The 27,956-nt window shown below is 41.2% G+C and overlaps 2 long non-coding RNA genes and 1 pseudogene across 2 annotated transcripts; 2 read left to right on the top strand and 1 right to left on the bottom strand.

Moving 5' to 3' along the window:
* The first annotated feature begins 2,151 nt into the window (after window positions 1-2,151).
* On the top strand, window positions 2,152-5,603 carry LOC120670717 (annotated as a pseudogene).
* A 1,755-nt stretch (window positions 5,604-7,358) lies between these two features.
* On the bottom strand, window positions 7,359-7,964 carry LOC120671468. Its single transcript, XR_005673656.1, has 2 exons — window positions 7,628-7,964; window positions 7,359-7,547 (listed from the first exon to the last, which is right to left on the bottom strand). It is a non-coding gene; the product is annotated as an uncharacterized LOC120671468 (long non-coding RNA).
* A 1,024-nt stretch (window positions 7,965-8,988) lies between these two features.
* On the top strand, window positions 8,989-13,235 carry LOC120670618. Its single transcript, XR_005673274.1, has 2 exons — window positions 8,989-9,237; window positions 10,194-13,235. It is a non-coding gene; the product is annotated as an uncharacterized LOC120670618 (long non-coding RNA).
* Window positions 13,236-27,956: the final 14,721 nt, after the last annotated feature.

The following is a 27,956-nucleotide window of genomic DNA, read 5'->3' as shown; positions in this document are numbered from 1 at the left end:
CAGCTTACTCATGGAACCCATACTTATTTGAGAAGCACTGGGCTGCCATGGATGCAGAAAAACCTGCTGCAATTGCATATCTAAGGACTTGTCACACTAGGTTGTGGACTAGGAGTCAATTCTCAACCATGTGCAAGGTTGATTATGTGACCAACAATTTGGCAGAGTGCTTTAATAATTGGATTAAAGAGCACAAGGCTATGAATTTGGATGACTTGTTAGACAAGCTTAGGCAATTGCTCCTAGTGAAGTGGAACCAGTGGAGAAAAGTTTCTAGAAAGTTGGAAGGCTTGATCCTACCCCACATTATTAAGCACTTGAATGAGAAGAGTAGAGAACTAAACTTGGAGGTTGTAGAATGCTCTGAAGAAGTAGTTGAGGTTACTGCTTTGGGAGGTAGTGGCTTTAGGTTTGTGGTGAACTTACATGAGAAGACATGTTCTTGTAGACAATGGCAAGTTTCTGGCATTCCTTGCAAACATGCTATTGCATTCATTACCTCACTTAGCAATGTGCCTCTAGAGAACTATGTTGACATATATTACTATGTTGAAAAATTTAGAGTAGCTTATGCTCAACTAGTCCCAGCTATGGAAGACAAGTCACAGTGGCCTCAATCTTGCCATGGGTTTTTCATGCATCGACCCTTGTTAAAGGCTACCGCTGGTAGGAGAAAGACTGAGAGGTACAAAGGATGCACAGACAAGACAAAGAAAAAAGGACAGCACAAATGTCCTATTTGTACAGGTTATGGGCATCATTGGCAAAATTGCAAGAAGGGCAATCCAGAAGACATTGCAGCAATGCTGGCTGTGAGGTAATAAACTATGTTTTGTTTGAGGTACAATAAACTGTGCTGAAAAGACTAATTTCTGCATTAAAAATTACATCTTTGTTTCATGCCCATGCAGAGGTCCACCAAAGAAGAAGAGAAAGACCACCAAATCATCAACTCAGGAAAGCATTGTATGTTTTGATCATGAAGCACCAGCATCCTCTATGACTTTTCCACCAAGGTTTTCTCTTTTACACTTTTGTTTATTCACATCTTAATACTTTCACTTCTAATTACCTCTCTTTCCATCACAGCCAAAATGTAGAACCTACAACTAAGAAAACTAAGAAAGGTGGAAAGGTACATCGGAATCTGGAGGCTCAAACAGGTAATACATGCTTCTTATTTTGCTGAATTTTAGATTAAATCTGAACCTACAATCTAGAACCGGCAATCTGCAATTTTAAGCTGAATCACATTAATTCATGAATACAAACCAGTCTTGTTCGATTTATAGATTTTTATCATTTTTGTTTGTTATCCATGTATAGGTGCAAGTCAGGAGGTAGTACAAACCAGCCTAAGCCCATCAGTATTGAGTTTCCCAAGTCTAGCGGCTCAAATCAACTTTTTCCAACCAAAGGAAAAGGGAAGAAGCAAGCTAAACAGGATAAAGATAAAGGAAACCTCCAAAAGCCCAAAGCTAAGAAGCAAACTAAAGAGAAGGAAAAGAAAAATGATGTGTTGTTTGATAGCCCTGCAATGGGCACAAGAAGCAAAAAAGTTGATCCTGGCAGCCCTACAATGAGCACAAGAAGCAAAAGAAGGCTCAGTCTATGAATTACCCAATTCTGGACTAGTTGTGCTTATATATTCACTTATTTTTGTGGAGTTGTATGTGAACATGTATATCATGCATTTTAAGTGAAGTGGCTGAACCTAATATAATGTAAGCTCTATAATGTACTGTTGCACTTATTAGATATCTTAACTCTATGTTCAACTTACTAAATGTGAATCTATTATGTTGCTGTGCATGGTAATCTCTTTAATGTGTTCAAAAATTGGAAATTTGATTCATAATATCCTGCTATTACCAAGATCATATATGTTAGATATGATTTGTACATGGAGTCAGATTATATGCTCTTTGTGACATGTAAATATCTGTTGTATGTGCTAAGGGTATTTTGGTCTTTTTATGCCTACTTAACTGAGAGATAATGGAGAGATAACTGCAGGGTCATAGAAGTGATGTCAAATAAAAACAAGGCCATACAAGAGAGTCTAAATTCTCGAAAGCCAGGGATTGACATTTGTTATAGGGCCATTCAGGGAATTGACCCAATTTTTTTAGTCTACATAGGAAATTTTTTCCATTTCTTCTCTGCGAACCAGATTGAGCCAAGCCTCTGTCTTCACTCGTTTTCTCTCGCGTTTGGTGCACCGGTGCCCTAGCGGCGGCGGCAGGCCCAGGGCGGTGCCGCTCGGCCAGAGCGCGGGCATCCCTCCATGCCTCTAGCCTAGCGCTGTCCTCGCATCCATCCGGTTCGGTGTTCCGAGGGCGCTTTACAAGAGGTACAGAGAGTCCCCGAGCGGAGCGATGTCGGCGACGCCGCTGGCCCCGCCGGGGCAGCCGCCTCCGCCCCCGGGGACCGACGGCGCGGGCGGGATCCCGCCCCCGCCGGGCACGGACATGACGGGGATCTGCTTCCGCGACCAGATATGGCTCAACAACTACCCACTCGACCGCAACCTCGTCTTCGACTACTTCGCACTCTCCCCCTTCTACGACATCACCTGCAACAACGAGTCCCTCCGCTCGCGACAAATCCACCCCCTCGACATGTCCCACCTCACGTATGATCCTAGCTCGGCTCCCCATCTCCCACCGATTCGTCGGAATTTTCTTTTGAAAAAAAAAATTCGTCGGAATTTTCGGTTTGATGTTCAATCCGTGTGGTGCGGTGGTCGCAGGAAGATGACCGGGATGGAGTACGTGCTGAGTGAGGTGATGGAGCCGCACCTGTTCGTGATCCGGAAGCAGAAGCGGGAGAGCCCCGAGAAATCAAGCCCCATGCTCGCGTACTACATCCTTCGGCTCCATCTACCAGGCGCCACAGCTCTGCAACGTCTTCGCCTCACGCATAGTATGTCCTCTCCTCTTTTTCCTATGTTTTGCAAGGGGATTGTAGTTTCTGCTTCTTTTCTAGATTGTCAATTCGATCAAATGTGCTGTGAACATTTTTTTTGTTAGCTGAGCATTTCATCCTGTGGACATTTTCAGTAGGCTGTGCTAATGGGATTGTGTATTTTTGGTCCTTCCGAGATTTACTTGGAACTGTTCTTGCAACATGCAGAGTAGGGCTATGCATCATATATCAAAAGCCTTCACTGTGGCATGCTCAAAGTTGGAGAAGATTGGGAATGGTATGATCCTGGTTCCTTACCTGTTCTTTACATTACTCTGCTGTTTGCCTGCTTCTCACATATCGATGATAAAAGTGTTTCATCCCCATGGTGGTATATGATTCCTGGTTAAAGAACTTGGTGTCTTAAATAGCTTTGCGGCCAAAATTTTGTTTGTATCGCTAGCGAGATACTCCCATGGAACAATCAACTGGTCTAATTCTTCATGGTGTGCCATAGTTTACCTACTGAATCAAACATTTGCCACTGTCAATACTCACAGAAAAAACTGTGACAGATTCATCATGTGCAAACGACTGTATAGACTTTCAAATGGAAACATGTCATTCTATCTCTAAAGCATCTGATATTTTCGATTTATAAAATAGCTTAATTAATTGCAAAAGCAATAGTTAGCTTACAAAAGAATTTTCATTCTCAATTTTCCCCAGTTTTATGATAGCACCATCAAATATGAATCCCAGAAATTTGTAATTTCCTAAAGAACATGAGCATTAAATTTGTTAGAGATGCCCAAATTGGTTTAAGCTGCAAGCTATGCACATCTTTTTACACCAATGTTTTACGATCTGGTTTCCCAACAGAAAATAGATTACCTGTCAGTTTCATGTTACTGAGTCAAGTGTGTTTTCTTTTCATTTTTACCGATTTGTTGGCTTTTAACCTTACTGAGTATTAGTTTTTATGTTTGATTTGACAACTGAACTTAACTCTCTGAACCCAACTTTACAGAACATAGTCCAAGAGCACAAGTTCTGTAATTTTTGTTATTACAGAACAGTGAGTGCTGGCCGTAGTGAACATTTTTGTAGGTGCGGCTATAGTTGTTCCATGCTTGGCTTTTGGCAGTGTTCTTAGAAATCAGCAGCAACTTATGCATACATTAGCAGCACATGGATCACCGTAGAGCTTAACCCTAACTTGCTTAGGAAAAAGGTTTTGTTGTTGTCCTTGTATGGGTCATGGGTCTTGGCACAGGTGAATAAAGTAGTTGTATTTTTTACCCCTCATGAAGAAGAGTATAGTTTGATACAGGCTTTTTGCAATCTTTGGCGGTAGTCTGGAACTGAATTGTTAACTTGATCTATTTGCCTATTAGTGCTTGGCTTGGCTATTTTTATAATTCCTGTTGGCTTGGCTACTATTGGAGCTGAAAACAGAAACAAAATAGTGGGTGCAATTAAGTTTTGATGCAAAAGTTTCTTTTATCTTAACCTGTTGGTCACTTGGTCATGCTTGGTAGTGATAGTTGCATGAATAGTTGCTGAGTTATTCATAAATCACATGCTGCTTCACTTTGAAAAGGTGTCACTAGGAATGTCTGTTTTGTACATTGCAGTGGAAACCGACTCTGATGCAGCAGCCTCTGAATCAAAGACACAAAAGGAAGCAATTGACTTGAAGGAACTTAAAAGAATCGATCATATCCTCTCATCCTTGAAACGGAAGGTTATATGTTTCTTTTTTCTGCGGTTAATAACTTAAAATGTTATGTGGGATTGTGGTTCAGGGGGGGAATGCCTTCTGTTAGACTGTTACATGGTCACTTGGTACAGATGATAACACTAATTAGACAAAAGAATAAATGTTGTGCAGATATTCCTCCTTGGCTAACTTGTGACTTGAAATTGTAGGGTAATTGTTGATCCCGACGAACTGCTATCTATTCCCTTGTTGATTAATTAAAATTTTAAAATTCTGACACAATTTCTTTGCAGATAGGCGTTGCCCCTCCCCCTCCACCTTATCCTGAGGGTTATGTCCCGCCATCAGCAGAACAAGAGAAAGCACCTGATGATGTGCTGGCATCAGAGGCACCGCCTCAACTTGACCCTATCATTGATCAAGGCCCAGCAAAAAGACCAAGATTCCAATGAGTGATGTGTAGCTGACTCAAGAACTGCATGTATGCTTTAAAGTTGCAGATGCGGACTTTGAATTCAGTCATCATGGTTTAATGGTGAATGACAGAACTAACCCCCTTACAGGATACTCTTATTTCTGTACGTTTATGGGATAGACTGTAGATTAGCCAATGGCATTTGATCCGGTGTTATACTGTTGTTGTTGACTTGTTTCCACTGAGATCTTTATGACTTCATGAGGTGGCTATAATTTTTCCTTTTTGCAGATGCGCCAAGGCACCATGGCTGGGCAACTCATGCGTATGTGGTTTGTAGACTTGAAAGTCATATGACCTGATAGCAGGTCGCCATCCGCAACTTCCACTTTCTGTGGATGCAGATGACGTTGTTACCGTTAGTTATTTGAGTTAAATACTGATTGGAGTGTATCTGCATAAGGTCTGACCCCTTGTATCTATTTGCTGACATTGTCATGATATTTTCGTTAGAATATATAAGCACTCTCCAACAGAATACATTGTTGTACTTTATCCAACAGATACCAGTGTTGGAAGGGTTGCTAAGCTAGGATGACAAAAGGTACCCGCGGAGATACCAGGTACGGGTTCGTTGGTTCAAGCATGCATGCTAACGGCAGCACGGCCCGATTTGGCGTTTGTTTTATCTTGACACATCTCGAGATCCTAGTGTGATCAAGGACAGGGTTAGCTTTTCCACGAAAAAGGGACAGGTTTAGCTTATTACCTATTGCACGGACAGTGCAGTATGTTGGGATCACATTGATACAGTGAATGTTTTCAGGAACTTTAAAGCAGAGAACAGGCTTTGTCTACCGTTTAAGTGATGGGAAGGTTTCTAGTTTACTTAATTTCTTACGTTATTCAATTATTAGATCTAGACCTGACACCCATTAGCCATATGTCTAATCGTACCCAATTAAGACCCTAGCCATGTCTAATCTTAACCAATGAAGTACAGAGCAAATTTCCTTTATGGTATTGAGAAATATAGCTCATCATCTATATGCTATTGAAAATTAGCATATCTCTTTTATACCACCATTTATATAATTATATCAAACCACGCTCCTCACCGCTGCTCCATTGCTCCTAATCTCCTCTCTCTCGTCCCTCCGTTCGTAATGCTAATTAATTTCTTTTAACAAAATACAGTCGAAGCCGTAAATGATCATACACACACAAACACTAAGATATATATAAATTGCTCGGAACCGCTGCCGTGTGCCATATCCTCCTAGAGCCAATATCCTGACACTGCACGAAACACAAAAAAACATCACTAGGGCTTCTTAATCAATAGTGGGCTGGGTAACTTTTAATTGATAGTGAGCAAGTGATAACTGAAAATACGTAGGCCCTTAATTTGGTTTTGATGATTAACGTCATCATGATTATTATGACTAAACAAATTGAGTGTAGCTCAGTTGATTCCTAATGATAGAATCTATCTACTCAGTTCAAATGTCTTGACTTAATATCGGTGCTTGCATTTTGAGTAAATTAACTCAGTGCCACAAAAACTCTAGCCTATTCCTACACTACCATAAAATTTTAGATATTTCCATCAGTGCCATAGAAATTTTGATTTATAACTTCAGTGTCATTCCATCCCACTTTCCAACTATTCTCTGTTAACCGAGATGTGGAAAGATGGATTTACCCATGATCCCACCGCTTTGCCCACGCCCTAAGAGTCTCCATCTTCGCCGCGCCACCCTCTGCCGTTACTCCGCAGCCTCCGTGGCGGCGACCTAGTCGAACACCACCTCCCACCCGTCCTCCCACAGCCCGCACGCGTCGCAAAGCTCCAGCATCCCATTCCGCCACTCGGTCCAAGCCCCACCCTCGGTCCAGCCGTGCCACGCCAGTCATGGCACGCTGGGCGGCAGGGCCGACACTTGTGCCGCTGAGCGGGCCGGGGCTCGCCAGGGACGCCACTTGCACACCGTACTGTTGTGTACCTGGAAGGATTAGACAAGCAAGAAGGAAGACTCCGGGTAGGAATTGAAGAAATGTGGGGGAGACGCGTGGAGAATAGATTCATTCAGAAGAAAAAACACACACAGAGAGAGAGAGAGAGAGTTATGTTAGAAGAAAAATAGACTAGTTAGTGATCAATATGTAATTATTTATCTAATTCTGTAAATAGTGGATAAATCCCACTTGGGGAACTATCACCCCCAAAGGGTGCCACGAAGGGGTCATCCCAAAGGGACATGTCCTTTGGGATGATGTCTCTTGGTCTTGTAAATAAGCACAATCAATCAATGGAAACAAAAACAACCATTCACATTCATACTCTCTCAATTTTCACTCACAACACGTTATCATGCACTTTGCTCTCCAAGGAGCAATTAGTCATGTCGCCAAGAACAGACAGAGGCATCTCGCTGGAAAGGCGAGAACACAGAACAGAACTTGTTGACTTGGGCATCTTGGGGAACTCGACGAAAATAACTACGGCAAGAACAACAGGAACGAATAAGAAAGGATCCTTCAGACTTGCGTTCTTTTGCCAATGCAACTTGATTACTCACCAAAAACAGAGACAGAACTCGTGAGTTGCCTCTAGTGGAACTTGACGAAATCTCTACTCGAAGGTGCATCAACGTTCTTCAACGGTGATGGGTCGTCGCCGACGCCCGCTTGACCGCCATCAGCAGCACGGCGACAAAACCAACAGTGGCACCCTCGATGTTAATTCCACCGCCACTAGGGATGGCGCCCATGGCGACCTGTAATACCAAAAAAAGAAGTAAAAGAGGAAGAGAAAGCCTTTTTAGGAGAGGGTCAAGGCCCAACAGCCGCAATGCTGAATATGCGGTTGACCGTGAGTTCCACAACTCACGGTCGATGTCCACACGCGCCCTTCTTTTTTTTTTCTTTTCCCACTCCACTTTTCCCCCGCCCTTCCTCAGCCTTCTAGATTCCTCCGCCTCCCCCTCCCGCTCCCTTCCCCTCCTCGCCTCCCACCCCTCGCCTCCGCGCCGCAGTCGCCTCTGTGCCCTCGCCCCCGGCCCCGCCCGCCGCCCCTCCGCCGTCCGCGCGCGCCGCGAGTCCTCTCCGCCCTCCCCTCCCACGCCCGGTCCCCGCGGATTCGCTGGACTGCGTCGGGGCACGGGCTCCGACGTCGAGTGCTTCGTCAATGCCGGCGCCGAGGACGCCGCCCCCCTCCTGAAGGCCGGCGATGGGGAGGGCGACGCGGCGGTCCCGGCCTCCCCCGCGGCCGCGGGGAAGGAGCTCTGGGAGTGGGCGTCCCTGGTGTCGCCCTTCTTCTTCGAGAGCCGCCGCGCGCTGCTGCCACCGAGCAAGAGGCCGTCGCCGACGCCGTCTCCCGCCGTCATCGACCGCCGCGACGTGCCAAGGAGGGAGACCCCGCTCCACCTCGCCGTGCACCTCCGCGACCCCGTCGCCGCCGCCGGATCCGCGCGCCGCCGCCGCCGCGCGCTCCACCGACGTCGCCGCCGCCGGATCCGCGCTCCCCGGGGTGCGGCGGCCTCAAGCCTCCCTGGGCCGCGCGCTCCTCCGTCGGCGGGGAGGACGACGGGGCAGCGCGGATCCGCCGCCGCCTCGCGCCTCCAGTTTTTTTTTTTGCAAAAAATTTTCAACATTTTTTTAATTCCTTTTTGTTTTTTTGGATGAATATTTTTTTAATGACGCAAAAAAAAATCTTGAAATTTTTGTGCTCTCCAATTTTTTTTCTTGAAATTTTTTTTCTGCTCTCATATTTTGCTTGAAATGTTTTTTGGTCTCCAAAATTTTTCTTGTATTTTTTTTTTAAATTTTTTTAATCAGAAAATGACAAAAAAATTCTATAAATGGAAAAAAACCACGGTCGGAAAATTGACCGTACGGGAGCCTCCCGTACGGTTGACCGTAAACTATCAATACCCCCAACAGCCCACTTCCTCCTTCCCTCCCGCTCTCCTCCTCCTGGCCGACCAAGACCTCTCGCTCTCGTTCTTCCTCTGGTGCTCCTCCAGCCATGGCTTCATGCCCTTGCACCCACCTCTGCAGCACCAAACCCATAGGGGAAAACCAGCAAAACGGAACGAGGGCGACATGAGGAAGAAGGAGACGTGTGCATTCGATGTAGATCTGTTTTCCCCCATCATTTCCCCTCCCTAGGGTTTCAAGGGTGACAAAGGTGAGTGGGATTCAATCCTTCCTACTAAAATTGGATGTTCATGTGCGAGTTTGGGTTGGAGATTTAGTGGATTAGTAGGGAGGAATGATGTTTTAGTGCTTTCCTAGAATTTCAGATTCGTCACTTTACTGTAGCTATGTTGAGAGAGAATATCGGGGCACTTAGAGGCCGAACTGGTTTTTGAAATGAACTACAAAGTTGTAGGGGACATTTAGATCTAGTAGCTGTCGAATTTCATGATTTTATCCTAAGGGATTTGAGATATGGATTTTATGAGCTAGCTGTCATTTTCTGACGAAAATCTGGACAGGGCTGGAACAAGGTTTCTGAAAACCTTAAAGGAATAATTAGACTTTCCAACCTTGGGGAACTTGTAGTAATTTTCATTACCTTTCCATATTGGTAAATATTGTTTTTCTAGGATAAGTGTAGCTGCAGTTTTAGATTTTACAAAATCAGCCTCCCTGTTTTGTTAGCAGAATTTGAGTTAAGGTTAAACCCTTCTTTAGTCCATCCTATTGACCCTTTTAGTAAAAGTTCATAATGCCAAAGTTGTAGATCATGGAATTCTCTATCCTCTGGTTTAATTTTAGAATTTTTGGACAAATAGATTTGGAGTTATGGAAATGTGAAGCTTGCTGCCCTGATTTTCTGGGCAGATTCGGATGTCTGTTTTCATCTGCAGTTTACACCATTTTAGAGGCATGAGAAAAATAAAGTTTCTACACAGAACATTTAGTTCTTGGTTTGTAGATTCCAGAATTATTTTCCTTTGCTGTCATAGCTTTTGTGGATTAAAATATACAAAAAAGAGAAGGAGCAGTGCTGCAGTTGGCTTAGGCCTCTTTTGCTTTTTGGGTGGGATGTTGGATTGGGAAAGCACGTAGGAGAACTTACTTACCATAAACACTTGTTAGTGTAATAAGTTGTTATCTGATCTTGCAATGTCAAAACAGGTGGTAGTACTTCGAGTCACGTCTAAAGCAGCCATCCCTTCATCGGAGGCAAGTAAACATAGCGGTGGTTGCTACTTGCTTTAACTTGTTATTTATTCTACCTCCACTTAATAAATTCAGAACCACAACTAATATAATATGATCTATTTAACCATGTTCTAATTGGGTTGGTATATGTTCTATGGGTTCAATGTGAATATTTATGTTTCTCTATTTCGTGGTAATCTAAAAAGTTATACATGACTTCCGTAGTTATTGGGAAAGGTGTAAGTATATTTTTCTTCCTAACCAATGTAGCTATGTGGTGGGTATTTTCCCGTCTACTTTAACATGAGTGCCTATATGCATAAAATGTTTGTTAGATGATGACTTTTGATATTATGGTTGATGTTGATAAATTATTTACATATAACATATACTTAGTAATTTATTTTATGTCATGTCTTTTCGTGAGTGAAATCTATGAAATGCTTGGCGGTTTACTAATGAGTGGGCTGGTTATAGTAGAGGTTATGTTAATCTTAATGTATGATAATCTCTATGGTGTTTGTGCTACTTATGTCTCCTAGTGCTATCATACATTGGGTAAATTGAAGTTTGGATTACGAATAAGGTTCAAAGCAGTTTCCTACTATTCTTTGGTATATGTGTTAAAATGTAAGGATTGAACTTTGGGTTGACTAGCTCTATTTAGAAACGTTATTTTCTTTCTTTGATATGATAGATATGCTTCGGGCCTGGATTATAAAATTAGTGTTCTCTATGTTTAAATCACTCATGGCTACATGTTATTCTATTTTCTTAAGATTAAGGAGATCTATAGATATGGTGATATGGTTAACTATTTGGTTGATATTTGGCATATGTGAGATTACATTATTTAATCATGATTGACGCTATTTATGTTACAGAAGCACCGTTGGTATCTCTCTACATTAATTATCATGGACTATTCTCTTTTTCCATCATGGAGTACATGGTATTTGGATATTGAGCATATGGTATTTGGATATGGCATTTATCTTATGGCAGTGCATCATGTTGCATTGCATTGGCATATGGAGTTATGTCGTGAACCTATGGTTCCGACCATACCGGTACATTATCGTTTATTGGGCATAACGATGCAGCTTCATACCTTGTTGGGTATGAAGGCAGGAGTTCATATGCATTCATGTGCATACATCATTTATTTGGCATAGAGATGCATCTTCATATGTAACACCCAAAATGAACAAAGGGCAAAATACGCTTTCAACATGGGGAAGCGTAAAGTTGATAACCAAAATTAACCTTTTTTATCCATTGCTCGAATGGAAAAACAGACATTGTGGTTGCGTAGAGCTCGTCGAAATAGGTTAAGGGTTTACCCTCGTCGCTGTTCTCAGCACGCTATCAATCTGCGTAGTTTATGTTCCTAGCAGTTTTTCGTGCTATTAATGACCTCAGAAAAATATTAAACCTTTATATGAGTTGGAGAAGACGTCAAGATCTTTCCGTGGCCACAAAGAAATCAAAGTTGGAATCTGACTGTTTTTCAGTCTCGTAATTCTGGGCAGCGTCTGTTAACATGAGGTTTAAGAAACTTTATTTGCAGAATTGGACTTTCTGTTAGTTAAAAGAGTTGTAGATATTTTCACAAGCTTTCCAGATTGGTAAAGTTCATATTCATACGAATTTTGGAGCTTCAGTTATGACTGTTTTAGTAGGACTATTCTGCAGGATCTGTCAGATTGTCAGACTAAGGTTCACCTCAAATTTACCCTTTGTTGATGATTTTTCCTCTAATTTTGAATAACTAGAAGGTTGTAGGTTCTGAAATTATCTTTCATGTGGCAAAATATCAGAATTTTTGTCCATCAGGATTTAAGGATACAAAAGGACAAATTGCAGTACTGCTGTTATGTCTAGATTGGAGTGTTTTATGCGAGGATGTTGGGTTCGGGCGTAGAAGTACTTTACTCAATGTATTTATTATGAAGTGTGTTTGTTTTGGTGCTGAGCCATGTTTGTGAACAGGTGGTGCACCTTTGGGCCATGCTTAGCTCACGTTCTTGATCTTCGGTGAAGGCAAGTAAACGTAGCGATGTGGTCTACTCGCTTTAACTTTGTTACTTGAATTGACTTCATTAAATTTCAGAAGCTCACACTAGCCAAATAAGAATTGAATTTTGCTTTATCTGTGGATTTATATGTTACCCACTTGTGGCATTGCTCTTGGAGTTATAAATTTTGGAGGTATATGAAGTTCAGGCATTGCAATCATACTTTTGCACTCTCATATTGAATATGCATATGAAGAAACCGTAGCCGGATAGGTGCGGTAAGTACTAGTACATCAACGCACATTGAGATAAAGCAATGTGGTTGCAGCCCTCCCTTCCTTGGGATTTGTGGGTAGAAGTGAAGTCATGCATTGCATTGCACCATTTGCATGTGCATTGAAGTATTGATATGAAGTTTTCATATATTTCTCTACCTAAAGTTATTCGTTGACAGAAGTGAAGTCATGCATTGCATTGTACCATTGCATGTGCATTGAAGTATTGATATGAAGTTTTCATATATTTAACTATCCGAAATTATTCGTTGTCTCAGTATGATACTTCTTTTTATTTGATTATTAATCTGATGTTTAATCAAATTGTGAATGAAATAGCTTGGTTAAAGTAGTTTGCTTGCTGAGGTTTTTTCCATAAACCTCACACTTTGATTTTCCCCTCACAGTTGCTTGAGCCTTGACGTTGCATGCTTGGGATGGGAGTAGCAGCACGTGTGCACTCACTTATCAATATATGTTGAACAAATATTTTATAATAAAATGTTTGGATGTGGAGACTTTGATGTTGTTTAAATTTCTCTCACGTGGTTCTGTTTGTGAAATGTTTAATTTGCGAGGATGATGACTTATGGTGTTCTAGGCCAGTGCCAAGGACAACAGTTTTGGAGGTTGTTTCATGGTGATTTTATCATGTTTTGTTTGGAACCTGCCATGATTCACACAATGTTTCAGAAATATGATGTTATGAAGCATAACCCTTATTGGTTGGTGTAGCATGGACTTTCTAGAAGGCATATGCCAACAGATTAAAGATGTGATGCTATGTTGGTGTGAGTCTACAAAATAGTGGTTGGTAATCTAGTGGTTCTTGATGTTTGAATCATGCTCGTATCAAGGGAAGCTCTAAGACATTATAGCTTTGATGTGGGAGAAAATATTATGGTGTCACTTTGGCGATTTTTCATTGCTTTTCCCTCCTATTTTCTCTGATGGATCGAGTGGAGCTAAGAAAGTGAACCTAACTCTTAGTCTAAAGTTTTAGGTTGTCGTGGAGGTATGAGTAGTTGTTCTAGGATCATTGACGAGAAGATGGAACCAAGTATTCTCAATAAATGGATTATTTGATGCTAAGTTTTGATGTGTAGATGGATGCACGTGCTAGTTGAAGTGTTTAGCATGATTGCTATACCAAAAAGGTTCATTCCCTTGATAATGAGAGATCATGTGGTTGGAGCTGCAAGTGAAGAAAGTTAATGCTTGGATAGTGTTGTTCCAAAGGATCCATACGTGATTCCTTAGTCTTTTCTTTTTCAATGGATGAGAAGGAGGTCAAGTGTTTTTACCATCATCTACAATAAGTCTAAAGACAAGTTTGGAGAAGAGTTTTCTCTAATCTTAGTTCTAATAGTATGCGCTTTGTTTTGAGGCATGTCAACAAAAATGTGTTGTTGTTATGCAATTTTGCCAGATAGAGAAGGCTAACCCTTGTTAGCATGGTTAGAAGGCAAAGGATTCATTTGATGAGCTTCCATGTTTTCCTCCTAAAGTGAAGCCTCTATTTAGAATTAAGTTGGTTCAGGGAACTCAGCCCATGTTTAAGGGTCCATATAGGATGGTAGCCATTGAGCAAAAGGAATTGAAGAAACAGATTGGTGATCTTATAGCAAAGGGATTTATTAGACAAGTGCCTTGCTTTGGGCCGCTCCTATGATATTTGTGGAGAAGAAGGACATAACCAAAAGGTTTTTTGTGCATTATATAAGACTTAATCAGGATGGAATCATTGCTAATCCCACGAATGTTGCTTTAGTGGTCTAGTGGGAGAGATCGACAACTAACATAGATGTTTAAAGTTTTCTTGGTCTTCTGGATACTATCATCAGTTTGCAAAGCTTATGATGAAGCTAACTATGAAGGATGCTCCATTTGTTTGGACTGATGATTGTGAGGCGAGGTTTCGTACTCTGAAGGAGAAGTTGGTGAGTGCTCCCATTTTGGTGTTGCCAGAGAGTGGCAAGCGTTTCACAGTGTACACGGATGCCTCCCGTGTCAGCCTTGGTTATGTGTTCATGCAGAAGGGTAGAGTGATCTCTTATGCATCCAGGACGTTGAGCATGAGGAGAATTATCCTACACATGACATAGAGTTAGCTGTAGTGGTTTTTGCATTGAAGATTTGGAGACATTATTTCTATTGATGAGTCGTGTGATATCCTTACGAATCATTAGAGTCTCAGTATATTTTCATTCAGAAGGAGTTAAACTTGAGACCAGGGAGGTGGCTCGAGTTGATTAAGGATTATGATTTGACTATCCAGTATCATCCCGTCATGGCAAATGTTGTTGTAGATGCGCTCAGTAGGACCGGTTTTCCTAAGACTTGTATGTCCTTGATAGTTGACTTGGACCGTATGGGTATTTCTCTCTGCTATGCTGGTGTTGCCGTCAGGAGACTCGGTTGTTGATTCAGTCACCGTTGTGTGAGCAAGTGCGAGTGGCACAATTGCAGGATCACTTGCTTCAGGATGTTCGCAAGCGTATTTTGGCCGGGAGACCTCGCGAGTTCAGTATGGAGGAGGATGGTACTAATTTTCTTAGGGGTTGTCTTTGTGTACCATAGAAAGCTGCAGTAAAGATGGAGATTTCGAGGGAAGCACATCGCAGTCCATATACAGTGCACCTTGGTGACACAAACATGTATCATGATTTAAAGCAAAGGTTCTGGTGGAAGCGGATGAGGGTTTATATTGCTAAATATGTGGCTTCTTGTGGTATATGTTAGAAAGTGAAGGCTGGGCATCAGAGGCCAGCTGGATTGTTGAAACCATTAGAGATCCCTATTTGGAAATGGGAGAATATTACCATGGACTTTGTGGTTGGTTTACCTCGTTCCCCTAGGGGTAAGGATGCTATTTGGGTTGTAATTGATAGACTCATGAAGGTTGCCCATTTTATTCCCATGAAGACTACAAATTCTGCTTCGGATTTGATTCCCTTGTATATCAAGGAAGTGGTAAGGTTGCATGGTGTACCTAAGTCTATTGTTTCTGATCGTGATTCCAAATTTGTATCTAATTTTTGGAAAAGCTTGCATAGTGCTTTGGGCACCGGATTGGATCTCAGCACTGCTTTTCAACCTCAGACAGATGGTCAGTCAAAGCATACTATTCAGACATTAGAAGACTTGTTGCGATCATGTGTCCTCTCTTGGAAGGGTAGTTGGGAAGATCACTTGCCTTTGGCAGAGTTTGCTTATAATAACAGTTATTAGGCTAGTATCAAAATGGCTCCATATGAAGCATTGTATGGCCGCAGGTGTATTTCCCCACTTTGTTGGGATGTCGTCGGTGAGAGGTCTTTGGTTGATCCGGATTGGGTACAACAGACTCATGATAAGGTACGGGAGATCCGCCAAAACTTGTTGACCACTCAGAGTCGTCAGAAGAGCTATGCAGATGTCAGTCGGATGGACTTAGAGTTCTCAGTTGGTGATGAGGTTCTTCTCAAGGTGTTACCAACAAAAGGTGTTGTTCGTTTTGGCACTTGAGGAAAGCTCAGCCTGAGGTACATTGGACCTAAAATGATTACCGCTCGAGTTAGAGCCTTGGCTTATCATTTGCAGTTGCCTGAGTCGATGAGTGGTGTGCACCCTGTGTTCCATGTATCGATGCTGAGGAAGTATCTAAAGGATCCAAAGTAGAAGATGGATGCTGAGCCATTGACTATTCAGCAGGATTTGACTATGGAGTGTCACCCACTGCGCATATTGGATTTTTTCTGATCGTGTTATGCGGAATAGAACCATCAAGTATGTGAAGGTTCTATGGACTAGTCAGTCAGAGCGGGAAGCCACATGGGAATTGGAGGCGCAGATGCGTGAGAAATATCCAGAGCTCTTCAAGCCTGTTAAGTAATTAGTTGTTTATATGTGGTTCTTTTCCCAATCATGCGTTAGTGATGCTGAATTCGGGGACAAATTCCTTTAAGGAGGGGAGAATGTAACACCCAAAATGAACAAAGGGCAAAATATGCTTTCTACATGGGGAAGCGTAAAGTTGATAGCCAAAATTAATCTTTTTTATCCATTACTTGAATGGAAAAACAGACACTGTGGTTGCGTAGAGCTCGTCGAGTACATTCTGTTTGACTATTTAGATGTCGCGATTGGAGATCGGACCAAACGATTATAGTTTTTTTAAGTTGCTAGGCGGGCAGGTCCGTGCTACTGGACCGTGAATAGTGGCACCTACAGTACGTGAACAGTGCTGAACCCCCCCCCCCCCCACCCCTCATAACCTTAAGCCATCGCCCCTTCCCCTACCTGTGCCGCCATCTTTTGCCGTGGATCAAGAACAGAGAGGGAAGAGGGAGAGGAAGAGAAGAGAAGAGAGGGAATTAGGGCAAGCCACTGTCCGTCGTCGCTGTCCCTCTCCAAAAATCGGTTGGATTTTCTCTCTTCTTTTCATTTTTCCCCATCTCCATGGCTTCTCCTCGCTATTCATGGTGGTGCCGCCTTGTGTGGTGTAGCGCAACGAGGTTGGATGCAAGGAACAAGGGGGAACGATGTGGAATCGCCGTAGTTGTCATTGTCATCACCGTCACCTTTGATCTTTTCAAGGGGAAACCCTAAGTGAGACATGCCTCTACTGTAGAACTTGTTTCCCTCCTGGTTTTAGAAGTTCTTAGCTCATGGGAATAGCGGTTTTAGTCACCGTTCGGATTAGGGTTAAGGGTTTACCCTCGTCGCTGTTCTCAGCACACTATCAATCTGCACAGTTTATGTTCCTAGCAGTTTTTCGTGATCTTAGTGACCTCAGAAAAATATTAAACCATTATATGAGTTGGAGAAGACTTCAAGATCTTTCCGTGGCCACAAAGAACACCTCAATCGGATTTAAGATGAGGGAGAAACGAAAGTTGGAATCTGACTGTTTTTCAGTCTCGTAATTCTGGGCAGCGTCTGTTAACATGAAGTTTATGAAATCTTTTTTGCAGAATTGGACTTTCTGTTAGTTAAAAGAGTTGTAGATATTTTCACAAGCTTTCCAGATTGGTAAAGTTCATATTCATACGAATTTTGGAGCTTCAGTTATGACTGTTTAAGTAGGACTATTCTGCAGGATCTGTTAGATTGTCAGACTAAGGTTCACCTCAAATTTACCCTTTGTTGATGATTTTTCCTCTACTTTTGAATAACTATAAAATTGTAGTTTCTGAAATTATCTTTCATGTGGCAAAATATAAGAATTTTTGTCCATCAGGATTTAAGGACACAAAAGGACAAATTGCAGTACTGCTGTTATGTCTAGATTGGAGTGTTTTTGTGTGAGGATGTTGAGTTCGGGCGTATGAGTGCTTTACTCAATGTATTTATTATGAAGTGTGTTTGTTTTGGTGCTGAGTCATGTTTGTGAACAGGTGGTGCACTTTTGGGCCATGCTTAGCTCAAGTTCTTGATCTTCGGTGAAGGCAAGTAAACGTAGCGATGTGGTCTGGTTGCTTTAACTTTGTTATTTGAATTGCCTCCATTAAATTTCAGAAACTCACACTAGTCAGATAAGAACTGAATTTTGCTTTATCTGTGGATTTATATGTTACCCACTTGTGGCATTGCTCTTGGAGTTATAAATTTTGGAGGTATATGATGTTCAGGCATTGCAATCATACTTTTGCACTCTCATATTGAATATGCATATGAAGGAACTGTAGCCGGATTGGTGCGGTAAGTAATGGTACAGCAACGCACATTGAGATAAAGCAATGTGGTTGCAGCCCTCACTTCCTTCCATGGGATTTGTGGGTAGAAGTAAAGTCATGCATTGCATTGCACCATTTGCATGTGCATTGAAGTATTGATATGAAGTTTTCATATATTTAACTACCCGAAGTTATTCGTTGTCTCAATATGGTACTTTTTTATCTAATTATTATTTTGATGTTTAATCAAATTGTGATTTAAATAGCTTGGTTAAAACAGTTTGCTTGCTGAGGTTTTTTTCCATAAACCTCACACTTTGATTTTCCCCTCACAGATGCTTGAGTCTTGACGTTGCATGCTTGGGATGGGAGTAGTAGCACGTGTGCACTCACTTATCAATATATATTGAACAAATATTTTATAATAAAATGTTTGGATGTGGAGACTTTGATGTTGTTTAAAATTCTCTCACGTGGTTCTGTTTGTGAAATGTTTATTTCACTCCAGTGAAATCTTTGTTACTCTATCTGAATGATTTCTGATGCTTCCGCGTACTCTGTTATATGTTTGTGCTATCATGTGGTAATTCCCCATAGAGTTATTCTGTTTTCTTCTGGAGTGTTACATCATACCTTGATGGGTATGGAGGAAGGAGTTCATGTGCACTAATATGCATTTCTATATGGGTTTGCAAGTTGGATGTGATGAAGTATATTGTGATATACTATGAATAATTATGTCTCACATTGCGCTACGGCTTAACAAATTTTGGATATACTATATGTGGGTTGTATGGATACTGGGATATTGGTTTATTTAATGTAGTCACATTGAAACTAACATGAGAAGTGATACTTTTCCTAGTGAGGTGGGTTACGGTTGGCTAAAGTAATCGTGGAGATACTATTTATTTTCCCTTCATTGCCATTCATAAGCCCTTCAATTTCTTTCATGTTATTTTATTTGGTTATGGGATATGATCTACATTTATACTACTTTATTTTCCCGGTTGTTATGACAACCTATATGTTATGGCTTTTATGGGTGACTTCCTACTGTGCTATTGGGATCATAAACTATTCGTCAGGAGTAACTCATTACAAACTAATGCTATGTTTTCATACCATGACCTTCTAATTCTTAGAGAAAAAAGTGGATACGCGATGGCTATTCTATACTTGTTGTGACATTAAATGATTAATTAATTTGATGTGATTTAAATAACTTGTTAAAATAGTTTGCTTGCTGAGATTATTAAATCCCACCCTTATTTTTCCCTCCCCAAATTGTCCTTTGAAGAGAGCATGGGAAAATGGATTAGTTGCACATTCTTACAAGATCCCATAATGCTAAGACGGTTTGTCCTGAATCCAAGAGATAGTAGAGAAACCTTGCTAGTATTGTTAAAGATAGAGTTGTTCCTCGGAGTATCACACTTCAACATATTGTCTATCTATTATCGCTTCTGCTTTGTGCTCGTCACAAGATTTATGCAATCAATTTTTTTTAAAAAAAATTTAGCTTCTTGTATGTAGTTGTGTAGCATTCTAGGATCGCGTGATACCTGGGTGTTACACGACCGCTCCTCCTCCACCCGCGACATCCACTTCTTCCCCGCCCTCGGCGATGGCCTCGCTGGAGCCTCGATCACAGCCATCGGCGGCCGCACCCCCACCATCGGCGACGGAAACTTCCTCGAAGTCCACGGCACGCTTCACCCGTCCGCGTCATCCGTTGCGTGGCGGCAACGGACCATCGTCCAGACCTCCGACCAGTGAGGTGCCGGCCATGGCTGGTGGCCGACATCAGTCGACACACTAGGGGGCGGGTGCGGCATGGAACAGCAAGAGGAGGAGAAGACGAAGGCACAGATGGGGGGCACGCACCCAGTGGCGACGCACGGCTCTCGGCAATGGCGCTGCTGTGCCGGGCACGAAGGCCCTCGACGTCCGGCGGCGGCGGACAGGGGCATGGCGCGGAGATACAAGAAGGGGGCGGATAAGAAGGCGCGCCGGCGGCGGCTCTTCGCGGAGCTGCAAGACACCAGCGGCGGCGCCCTCCAGCGACCCACGCCGGCGACGGGAGAGATGGCGGCGCGCCCAAAGGGACTGCTGTGGCAACAGCAAAGGGGTCGGGTTGGGGGTAGCAAACCTGAACCGCACCTCAGCCCTTTCCTCACTACATTAGGCCCGAACTGGGCCTCTTGGGTAGCGATGGCCTGCAGGCTTAGGCCGCCTGCCGTCGAGCCGGGCCGTAGCCGGCTTGGGCCGCCCGCAGGCCCATGCCCAACGCGCCCAGCGCGCCGCGCCGTGCCTCGCTCGTGGGCCGCGCTCGCCTGCAGGCCGAGCCGCAGCAGGCCGGCTTGCCCGCAGGCCGAGCCAGGCGAACTGCAGCGGCCCAAACCTTTCTCTCTCACATGTAATTTCGCAAATAGACCTCAAATTTCTATCTACTTACATTTAAGAATACTCAGTTCTCCATATGTATATTTGAGGTCCTAGGTTGTTCTGTTTTAGTCCTCAGACTATTCCAAATTTGCATAATTATTGAAAATTACTATCTAGACTGTCAAGTTTAGAAACTAGCACCAATATAATATGGATGTTATAATTGCCACACTAACTATACATATGTGATCTGCAGATCTCGCATTGATTATGCAAATATTATTTTAGAACAATCTTTTCATGTGCTATTTATTTTGTTTGTATATTTTCATACACAACACATGATTTATATTCGGGAAAATTCGATTCGTGCCACCACAACTCCGTGAAATTGGGTGTCACGTTCAAAATCATGCCACTCAATGGCATTTATATTCTGCATCATGCAGTAATATGCAAAATAAAAACTAAGGTATATATTATCTGAATTTTAGAAAAACAGAAGATAATTGAGACCTAAGCATCGGCTGCGTAAATTCTTTAAAATTTTTTTTGCCCTGAGACCATGCTTTTAGGCAGCAAGTTACTTGCCCATTACTAAAGGTCTACATCTTATGATGATTACCAAATGTACATATCCAAAATATTCTATACAATTAAATTTGTAAATTACGACTATCAAGTCTTTAATTAATGCAGGATTACAATTAAAATAGTTGCACTATTGAATTAAAATACCTTAAAATATTATTCAAGAATCATCTTGATTTTATTATTTTGCATAAATTTTACACACATATATTATTTAATTTACCTCAGTAAATTGATTCAAACATGATTTTCTCATGTATCAAATTGGCTCATCTATTTAATAAGGATTTTGCTGAAACTACAACAGATAGTCACAACTATTTGACTTAGGCAAGGCATATCAAATTATTTTTAACAGCAAACGTTTTATTTGACATCAATGAACCTAATCCACAAACCCATGTTTCAGACACAAACAAATAACCATATTATTTCTTGAGACATCATATGTACCCATATCTCAAGAATCCCATATGAAATTTGAGTTACACTCAAAATAAATATAGGGTAATCGTTTTGCCTGAAGCATGGCGTGAGTAGTCACTACTTCATCTTATGAACTTCAAATCTATCGCAGAATATGATTGTGCGGTGCTCAAGATTTGTTGCAAACCTCATTTTGTGATAAATAGATAATATAGAAATAAAAGAAGATAGTATCTATATTTTTCCCTTTCAAATAGATTATTGCAACAGCAATATCGTTGGTACAACTACTCCAAATATTTTAATCTCATACTTCACATACTCCAATTAGAAAATCACTACAATGATCAGAGTAACAAAAGGATATATGGTGGCATGAAATTCAAAATGAATTTTAAGGTAAAACTAAGGATCGTCACAAAACAAAGGTCCTAACAAAGGCAAAGGCACTTTTATAAAAATATTAAACATGACAACTTTCAAGTTTGTCAATGGTATGATTCTTACAATCCCATCACTAAAAGTGCAACAATATTTGGTTGACATATATTTGAAATCCATTGGCAAACAAGTTCAATGGGACAAGTTTGAAGCTCACTTCACTACTCGACCTATTGACATCAGTTGCTCCAAAGATGTTCCTACGGAACACAATAAAGATGTTCTACAGAACATGATAATGAGCAGATCCCATTACGTTGAACAACCTATTGAGCACTGACCACATGTACATGGAATTTCAATCCAACAACATATTAGGAGACACAACATAATCACCATAATCCCCATAAACTTGATTATCTAGCCAAATTTATATTTTGTAGTAAATATTTGTTGTCAAGGATTATCATACGGGAACAATCCAAATCAAGGAAGGAATCAATTTAGTGGACATGGTACCACTAACATTATACTCAGGAAAAATAAAAATTTCCAAACTCTCACAAAGATTAAAGGAAATTTCACACAAATCGTATACGACGATATTGTGATCATTTGTTTTGGTCGAGCCACATTAATTTTCCTTATGGGTACCTAATTAACAACTGAGGATATACTCTTATATCCCAATTTAAATAGTACCCTATTGAGTCACAAAAATATCTGTCACAATGGTTTTCATGTGGAAACACAAAATGACAACAATAATGAATATCAATTCATCATAAACATCACGGATAAATCAAGCAAATACTTAAAAGAATTCCTTCCACATCAATGAGATTGTATTACACATACACCAAACTCGTAAAAATATTGCGTACAAGATAATTTTTTTAGAATCTTAATATCCCCAAGACTTGGCATTATCGCCTTAATCATCCTTGGATACAGATGACATAAAAATTATCGGCAATTCAATTGGTAACCACATAAATAATTCAAATTTTTCTAAATTCTCATATTTTAGTGCACCGCATGTGCTATGGGAAAATTAATCTTAGGAACCTCTTATCTTAAGATCAGGGCTGAACCACTAAAGTTCCTCGAACCCATTCAATGAGAAATTTGTGGTCCATTCTTCCATTAGCCAGGTCAAATTAGTACTTCTACTACTTACTGATACATCAACTAGATGGTCTCGTGTGTGTTTATTATCCATAGGAAATCATACATCAGTATGATTCGCTGCTCACATTATCAAATTAAAGAGCACATTATCCGGAACACACAATAAAATCCATCATGATTAACAATGCCTCTAAATTCTCCTCAAAAGCCTTCAACCACTATTGTATGGCGCTAGGCACTAATGTGGAATATCTTTATACATGCAAAATGGATTAGCCAAATCTCTTATATAGAGAGTAACTTAACTGAAAGACCATTATCATAGAATTGCAATATACCAACATCATGTTGGTATCATGCAGTCTTCATTGTAAACTTAATTCAAATTGATCCAACTGCAATCATAACGGCACCTCCCATTGCAGTAAGTACATGGAATCTTGGCCAAAACCAAATATTTCCCATCTGCGTGTCGGTTATATTTCACACATATCGATATCACCACCGCAGAATACATCCATGGGCATTGAGGATCCATATAAGATATTTATCCATCATTCATAAAATATCTTGGATCACTCGTAAGGGTTTAATTCATTCATTTACAAGCTCGTATGATGACTACATTTTGAGGAAAAATCCAGTCATTAGGGGGAGATTAATACCACACCTATAGAATGCTAGGAATTATACATTATAAAAAAATTATCACATTTGATCTTCACATCCACGTATACACAAATAATAACTGAATCAATAGTTCAAAACATCTTTATTCGCAACACATTGCAAATAGCCTGCCAAATGCATTTACTGATTAAAAGTATCATCAAACAAAATTCCTACAATTAATGTGTCAGAAAGAGTGAAATGTCACTCGACTCCCATATCAAAATAAGAGGGGGAGAAATAAGGTCACAAGTTAGGAATTCAACTTAATACAAAGCATTCGCGGAAATAGGGGGAGACATCCTCCAAGATAGTAAATGCAAATCAACATCATGAATATTGTTAGACACTTTATGAATTTATTCAAATCCAAAGCCTATGAATGTTTAGCATTCAAAAGCCCAGTATATGTGCACGAAAATTAGGCACTGGGTCGTGGAACACCCTAAATCTATGGTCGTTGGAAAATGACATAGGATTTAAAAGAGTTAATTTCTCACAAAATATATATTATTTATGGTCAAACAATCATATTAAGACTATAAATTTGTCGACATATACTCCTATTGAAAATTGCTATACACCTTTAAAATGGATCCAGACCAAAAAGTCCTAGGCAGAGTGTTAACAAACACTCAAATTGGGTCAAATCAAAAGGTGGCAATTAAGGAGAAGTGCTCTCATTTTCAAATAAGCAAGTTTTATCTACATATCATATTGCTTTTCTTCAAGAAAGCAAGGTGGTGAGATAGTGAGAGCTTGTAGCACATGGTTTCACGTAGAGACCGAGGAACATACCATCAAGGTATATGTGAGATTTACGTTCTCATTTTCAATTATTGGCAGATCAATTGAATTTGATAAATTTGGATTTATTTGTTTCCACAGGACTTTTGTATGCTAAATCCAAAATAAAAATCGCAACATATACAAGTCACTCTATGACTTGAGATAGTCAAGTTGATTGTGGTACAACTGACTAAATGAGTATCTCTCATAAAAGGACTACTCTAATTATTATTAATGCATATGTGTGTCCATAAATAAATTCCAAACGAAATTTGCATCATCTCAACACACAAACAACAAGCATTCATGTATGACGGAATTCGAGATGAAAAATTGGGTAAAACCTAAGAATGTTTAAGTTTTCAACTTATACATACATATATATATATATATCAGTTCGCCAATATTCAATCAGTATTGGAAAATCGTATCAATCAACACTTGTGTTCATTCCATCCCTAAAAATGGATCAATACCCATTTAGACCCTGGGATAGAAACTAGTGTCAAAAGCACTATTGTATCATACAAATTGCAACAGGCCTGATATTGCTTTTCTAGATACCTTACTAGCTCAAATTAGCGCAACTCCAACAATACCATACAGGTCGGAGTCAAATCAGATATCCACATATATCTAAATGGCATAAAAAGATCCTTATTTGTTATTATCAGATCAGAACATGACAAAAGTGGGATATCGACGTACTAACTAACTAATCCCTGTTTTGCCAGAATATAACCTGATACCAAAGTACTAAAGTTTCATATGAATCATCAAAGTAGATTCTAATCAAAAACTTTGGTCTATCATTCTGAAGCATAACATCAAACTTCTCTAAATGATTAAATTATAATTCCATCGAATCATTGAACATTATCTATAAATGATAGTGGAGCTTGTAAATTTTCTCGCTAAGACATAACACAACACCAACAAAATGCCATTAGACACGAATTAAGAATATCTTCAGATAATTTCAAGGCACAATTGATCTTAGCTATAGCTAAGACAAGATTATTGTTGGTTACACTTACGCTGGCTAGATGTCTGATCCCCATAATACTAGACCTTAAATGGATATTATAACTACATCTTGAAAGTCATCAAAGCAGACTCTTGTAGCTATATCCACGAATGATTCTGAAATAATTACATTATATGAAGCTTCACGTGAATGCATATAGCTTCACAGAATGATCAACCACATACAATAGCTAATGTGGGATTGGTTCAATCATGAAACCAACAATTATCTGTAAAGATAGTTCTGGTTGCATTTGTACAAAAGAATGCAGGCTATATAAAGGGAGAGATCACAAAATACCTTGCTCCTAAACTATTTTATGGGGAAATAGAAACCTTGCAAACCAAATCATGAGATTTTCAAGGCTCAGGAGGAGATTCTATTTTCCTAAATGAGTTTTCATATCAAGGTTTTCTCATATATAGATTTTTAAGGAGGCAATATTTTAAGTCATATCAATAATTGTCGTGGGGTTTCTAGGGGTACCCACAGCCGGGTGACGGAGCGCACCCGCCTATTCCCAGTGAGGGAGTACTCGGGGAAGCACTAGGCGATGGGGCTGAATCTACGCTGCGAGAGGGACTCAAGAACACACGATTTAGAGTGGTTCGGGCCGCCCCGGAGCGTAATACCCTACGTCCACTGGGAGATGTATTGTTCTTGGTGGTGTGAATGAACCTATCCTCTGCTGGCCTTGGCTCCCACCCAGCCTGAGGTTTTCTAGCGGCGCCCCCTCCTTTTATAGACCAAGGGGGGAGCGGATACATTGGACGTTGGGGCCCCGACAGGTGGGCCCAACGTGACTGTGCAGCATACTGCGCAGAGTACTCAAACGGCTACAGTAGTTACGAATCTTTCCTCCGATATGCTTCCGCATACTGTTGCCCTTCTGACTCAGGGGGGTCTTCTCTTGTCCCGTCAGCTAGGTGCCCGTTGGAGTAACGTAGCTTACGGCGTGGCCTGCTGAGGCTATTATGTAGGCGTCATAATGGGTGAAGCCGAGCAGTCACATCCTTCTGTCATGGCAGACTGGCAGGCGCGGAGTGGGCGGCGCCAGCGGCTCCACTACGCGTCTTGGTAATACGCGATCAATAGCCCCCTGGTCAAGGAATCGCCTCGGCTTCTGCTGCATCAATGCGGACGTCCACCTACTACAATGAATGCAGCGGTGGGTGAGGCTTAGTACGGAGACCAAGCGGCCTTGTCCCTGTAGACACGTGTCGGCTCCGGACCGCCCCGAGGCAGGGCGTCGACTTCTTCCCTCAGAGAGGGGTCCGGTCACTATACAGGTGGTCCAGGACCCCATGAGGGGTCCGGGACTCCGCGGGGGTCCGGACTCCTCAGGAGGTCCGGAGCCCCAGCTGCTTGCGTTTGAGTGCCTGCCTCTCCCAGGACACGTGGCGTCTCCGGACCTTCCCCAGTCGTGGAACGGTTCCGGATTGTTGTCGGGAGAACAGGACTTCGGACCGCAGGGGTCCAGCTGTTTGGATGTAGTCAAGGATAACTACAAAGGCCCTTGCCTAGACACAGCAAGAGGGGGTACCCCAGTCCTGGGGTACCGACAATAATTTTCCCCATCGGGGTTTTTAAAGGGATATTCGAGACATATTAGATATATCATATTTTCTGTTTTCTCACCAAAGTTTTTAAGAAGATATTCAATATATTATTTCTCATATTTTCTCATTGGGTTTTGGGGGAGAATTAGTTTAGATATGATCAACAAAACATAATACATTCAAACTTGTTTATGAGTTTTCCTTTTGAGGGGTTTCTCATATAAATTTGCAATCAATGATATTCCATATCATTTTCTTCTTATATTTTCCCCACTCGATTTTAAAGGAGTTTTAATGGAATATGAACACATATATGTCATATCAACATTTTCTCCTATTTTCCCAAAAGGGGTTTAAGGAGTTTTTCACATGACATGTACATACATCTCCTGATTTTTTCCACAGAGTTTTCAAGGAGTTCAAGAAGATCAAAACAAGACCATAAGAAGAGCAAATTGATCAAGGGGGAGTGTTAGAAGAAAAATAGAATAGTTAGTAATCAATATGTAATTATTTATCTAATTCAGTACTAGTGGATAAATCCCACTTGGGGAACTACAACCCTCAAAGGGTGCCCCGAAGGGGTCATCCCAAAGGGACATGTCTCCTGGGATGATGTCTCTTGGTCTTGTATATAAGAAGAATCAATCAATGGAAACAAGAACAACCATTCACATTCATTCTCTCTCAATTTTCACTCACAATAAGTTCTACATGGGTTCCGTTCCCTTGCAGCCAAGCAACCGGGATTTATATTCCTCGGTCGAAAACGAGCTATGCCTTCTGACTATCGGGTCGGGCCCAAACACTGACACCAACCAGCCC

Source organism: Panicum virgatum, chromosome 4N (genome assembly GCF_016808335.1).
Source record: "Panicum virgatum strain AP13 chromosome 4N, P.virgatum_v5, whole genome shotgun sequence".
NCBI lineage: Eukaryota > Viridiplantae > Streptophyta > Magnoliopsida > Poales > Poaceae > Panicum > Panicum virgatum.
Note: the sequence above shows the minus strand (reverse complement) of the source record. Positions and strands in the feature narration are given on the sequence as shown.